Source organism: Garra rufa, chromosome 1 (genome assembly GCF_049309525.1).
Source record: "Garra rufa chromosome 1, GarRuf1.0, whole genome shotgun sequence".
NCBI classification, from domain to species: Eukaryota; Metazoa; Chordata; class Actinopteri; order Cypriniformes; family Cyprinidae; genus Garra; species Garra rufa.
The window spans coordinates 57,112,839-57,118,567 of record NC_133361.1 but is presented as its reverse complement, the minus strand read 5'-3'; positions in this window follow the sequence as shown (position 1 = coordinate 57,118,567).

Here is a 5,729-nt window from a genome sequence, read left to right as displayed (position 1 = left end):
ATATGAAGGGTACGAAACCCCTGCGATCGTGGACAGGTATTTCATGATACTGAATATGCATAAAAATATGAAGGGCACGAAACTCCTGCGATCGTGGACAGGTATTTCATGGTATATAAAAATATGAAGGGCACGAAACCCCTGAGATCGTGGACAGGTATTTCAAGACACTGTATATGAATAAAAATATGAAGGGCACGAAACCCCTGAGATCCTGGACAGGTATTTCATGATACTGTATATGAATATAAATATGAAGGGCACGAAACCCCTGCAATCGTGGACAGGTATTTCATGATACTGTATATGAATATAATTATGAAGGGCACGAAACCCCTGCAATCGTGGAGGTATCTGAAGCAAATGGCTTTTCCCAAACTGCGCATGATCGGTGACCTATGCAAATTCTCAAATAGGTCACGCCTGCCTGGTGACGCAGTATCGATTACGCTGTTCTGAAACCCCTGAAAAAAAGTGCATCCCAAAGCCGCTCAGAAACGCTTCCGCGTTGCTGATAGTCTCACAGAGCGAGCAGAGTCCACAACGGAAAGGTAAGCAGTCCACTAATTGTAGACGAGTCCGGATACTGACAGAGATAACTTTGTGCAGACAACAATAAAACTCGACAGTGAAGGGTATGTGTGTATGTGTGTGTGTGTGTGTGTGTGTGTGTGTGTGTGTGTGTGTGTGTGTGTGTGTGTGTGTGTGTGTGTGTGTGTGTGGTCTGGTCTGGTATTCATCACGTTGTGGGGACCAAATGTCCCCATAAGGATAGGAATACCAGTAGATTTTGACCTTGTGGGGACATTTCTCAGGTCCCCATGAGGAAACAGGCTTATAAATCATGCACAATGACTTTTTTTGAGGAAGTAAAAGTTTGCACAATCTCCTGTGAGGGCTAGGTTTAGGTGTAGGGTAGGTGTAGGGCGATAGAAAATACGGTTTGTACAGTATGAAAACCATTACGCCTATGGAATGTCCCCATAAAACATGTAAACCAGTGTGTGTGTGTGTGTGTGTGTGTGTGTGTGTGTGTGTGTGTGTCTTTTGAGGACTGCGTTGATGAGGGGTTCCAGGTGTGAGTGATTAGAATTCTGGTGAGGGAGAGCGTGCGAGTGAAGTGGCAGGATCTGACGGCATGAGTGGAATCCTGACATCTACAAGATTGTCAAGATCAATTCTAAAACTATTTTATTAGTTTTAGATGTAAATTTAGATTATCATTGAATTTTTCATAAACAGTTCTTCAGAGCCCCCAGGAGGAATTGATTAACTAAACATGCATTTGTATCTTGTCCACATTATTTTATACTTATCCACAATATTCTAGACTGCCATGGGCTCCATATACAGTGGTGTCCAAAATTATTAGAACACTAGTATTTTTAACACCTAAAATCATTTTAATTCAGTTATGTCTATCTTTTGCTGTAGTGTTTAAAGTGTAGTGTTATCAGTTTACATTTCTAAACATTAATTTTGCCATTAATTGTAATAATCCAGTGAGATTTTTGTCTAACAGCCAGTCCTCCACACAGAGATCTGATCTCATCATCATCATCCAATCTGCCTAGAATGACATAAAGAAACAGATCAAACTGAGACAGATTAAATCTAGAAGAACAGTGGCAACGTCTCCAAGACGTTTCAAGAGACCCACCTGCAAAGCTACCTGAAAAACAATCCGCAAGTGCACCTAGTGCAAAAGCTGCTTTAAACACAAAATGATGGTCACACCAAATGTTGATTTAATTTAGGTAATAGAAGTTAATTGAAAAAGAGAATATGACATTTTTTGACATTTATGATATTTTGGACAACATTCTCATTTTACAGAATTTTTTAAGTGTCTAAAACTTTTAACAGTACTGCTTTGCAGGTAGGTTTCTTTAAGCATATTGGAGATGTTGCCACAGTTCTTTTGGATTTAGATGAGATCAGACCTCTGTGTGAAGCACTGTCTGTTTTCATACTCCTTGTGTCACTGATTATTATAATCAATGGCAAAATAAATGCTTGGAAATGTAAACTGATATTTCATACTGACACACTATAGCAAATGATAGAAATAACTGAGTTTAGACCATTAGTTTAGCTAGTGAAAATACTAGTGTTCTAATAATTTTGGGCACCACTGTAGCTCTGATAATAAACGTAGTGTGATAATAAGTAAAACCAAAGCATACAACAAAAGGTCCATGACTCTGCACCAGAAGTGACATACACACCAGATAAAGAGCAGTCCTTCTCCAAATGGCCAGTAATCAGCTGAATCAACTGGGGGTAAAAAAAATAAAAATAAAAAATATGTCAGAGGACACCTGTATTGTCTGGTATTAAAACTTAAAATAAAAAATAAAAATGGAAGTAATCACTATGAACATTCAGTCATGTCATTTAGACTACTCTGGTACTGCTTTTTGACATTTCTGCAATAAATTCTTGTGATTACAGGTGTTACGTTTCTGTTATAGACTGTATACTTCATACACTCACTCTTTATTGGTTCTTTATATGCTTTATAAAAAAATAACTCATTTTTAATATAATACATTTTTATTGCATGGTTACATGATTTGTGGATTTTAAGGCTGATTTTCTGTTTTATATAAATTCTACTTCTGTTCTATATAGAATTACAGAGTTTAAATGTAAAAATACACCTAAATATGAAACTAATAAGATTTACTTTCAAATTACAAAAAAGAACATTAAATTGTTAGTATGGGCATAAACCTTAATGAGCTACATTATTTAATTACAGATTATTTTTGTAATTTTACGTCAATGTGTAAGTAATTAAAATAAAACAGAAAAAATACTGTAAAGATAATACGGTAATTTTTTGTATAAAAAATGAGAATTACTGTAATTTGTCATTAATGGAATAATACTTATTAAAGTTGTTAATTCACAGATATTGTTTGTAATTTTACAGAGTTTTTAACACAATTTAAAGTAACACAAAAATACTGTAAAAAATAATACAGTAGTTTTCCTGTATAAAAATGAAAAAATACTGTAATTTGTCTTTAATGATATAGTACCTAAAATAACAGTCAAGTTGTTAGTTTACAGATATTGTTAGTAATTTTACTAAGTTCTGAATGTAATTTGAAATAACACAAAACTACTGTAAAAAAGTTATTTTCTGTAAAATTAGGTTTACAGTGCACAGAACTAGTATGTGTAGCTTGTGAAGACACAGCTTGAGCCTCTGTGGTGAAATCAGACACAGAACTGGTGCGTGTAGCTTGTGAAGACACAGCTCGAGCCTCTGTGGTGAAATTACACACAGAACTAGTGCCTAATGCTGGAGAAGACACTGGACGAAACTCTGCTGTTGCACACCTTGACTCCACATTTTGCACCTATATTATGGGGTGGAGAAGACAATATTATTACATAAATAATTTAACTTAAAGACACAAGTGTAATCACAGGGTTCCCACAGTCAGGGAAAACCTGTAAATATCAGGTAATTTTAAAATTGTGTTTAAAATTCATCAAAAAGTTAACCCTAGAGTGCATGAACTAGACAGCCTACATGAATGCCTGTCTGTGCATAGAAAAGGAATGAAAAAGTTACTGAAAAAAATCACCAGTAGTCTTATATTTGTAAATGAAATGTCATCTTAATATTAGGTTTAACACTAATTTACACATGTTTGTGATCAGCAAATACATACCCTGAACCACATAATTTTCCTGCAAAACTCTCCTTGATGACTTCAATTATACTCTTTCCTCATCCCATGAGATGTGGAACTCGAGAGCAGAAAGTACATGTCCTTCATCGAACAGAATGGCTTTTGTGCCTCTTCTAGGGACTGTGGAAAATTCGGGACCTGGGAGGAGAACAGGCTCCTTCATCAATGTTGGACATTCTCGTGTTTGTCTTCTGACAGCTGATGATGAAGAGCTAGGAAGAAAATGATATAGGGGTGAGCGGGGCACAACCTAACGCGGGGTTAATTGTAACACACGTGGTTCAAATATTTCCACACACGCTAGCATAACCAAATTTACGGTATTTACTAGTTGCCATAGCAACACTATGCAAAGAAAAAAGGTCACCAAAATTCAAAAGCATTTTGAAGATATCGCTGAATATTTATTTTACCATAGTAAAAGTACATTTCTGGCTGAAGTAAACTTTTCATTTCTGGTTTTAGTATTCATTTAAAGTTAGACAAAACTGCTATTATTTTAATCTTCAATTTGTTATTTATCAGTTTAGATAGTTTATTAATGCTTCACAAACCAGCAGAAGACACTAACCTGTTTTGAAACTCCAGTCGCGCAGATGGGGAACGTTGTAACACTGTGTTACAATATGCCCCGCTGTTATTAAACTATGCTATTCTATGACATAAGCGGTGCAATTTACACTATTTACTTCTAAGGATTTTGATAAGAAATCACAAGAAACAGGTGAATAAAGGCTGACAATCAATGTTTAATGTTCAGATGTTATTATTTCAAGAAATGTAAAGCATTTTGGCTGGTTTATGTGTGTCGTGTTCTATGAGAGCTGTGTGTGGAGGGACGGGGGTGTTTTTCTGAATGTCTATGTGTTTCATTTATTTGTCCACATTGTTTTGAACTACTGTACAGCTGTGTGTTGCGATCAGGGCCGTTCAAAGCATTGTTGCGATATGTTCATTATCAAACTCCAAAAATAGATCATTTTTATTTAAAAAAAAAAAAAAACGTCATTACTTCATTTGAAAAAGTTAACACATGTATTTTACTGACAAAATATTTTAGTTTGTTGTGTATATTTTTTTTCATTCAATCAGATAACATTTTAAGCTGTCATATGGTCGTGTTACAATGTGCCCCTCAGATGTTACAATGTACCCCATCTATGGGGCATGTTGTCACGTTTCACTTCCTTTCTTTTGAGGTAAATAACGAAAAACGTATACACTGTAAATATGAAACAAAGTGATATATTTGTACTAGACAAGTGTGAAAGTAATGTGGATAAAAATTGTACTCTGAACCCCAAGTGGATTTACATAAACCGCGAAATTCAAAAAGTGTTAGGTTGTGCCCCGCTCTCCCCTAATCAACATGTGACACTGTCACACAAGGACACGTTTTATACCGCTCAATATATATTAAGATGGTTTTATCTATATATCTGAGTTTTAATGGTTTTACATGTTGTCTTAGCCATTTTAATCCTCTTAACTATTTTTAATGTGTGTATGTCTTTAAATGAGTATGGGTCTGTCTGTCATGTGATCAGTCACATGACAGGAATCAGGAAGCTTACCAGTATAAAGCAAGCAGCATGACAAACAATCGGGGTCACTGACCAAACACTGGATTGAGGAGTTTCAAGGACTTTCCATTCCAACATCACTTTCATTGGATTACACTTACTTGGACTGTATATACACCGGTGGACACTTTTAACTTGGAACTGCAACCTACTAGGATTCTTAAGGACTGTTTTAGGGTATGATTTAAATGGACAATCTGCTTTTAACAGCCTAAGTTATTCTGGTTTTATTGTGTTGTTTTAGTTCCTTGTGAAATTGGAAATACACTTATTTAGTCACTTTACTTTTTGTCGTTGTCTCATCCTTTTAAAACACTTATTTTAAGCTCACACAGTATAATCTGACCCCATTTTAAATAAGTGTAACATCTTCCGATAAGGCTGATCGTTACAAACACAAACATATATGTTAGAATATGTTTCTCTCCCTCTGCTT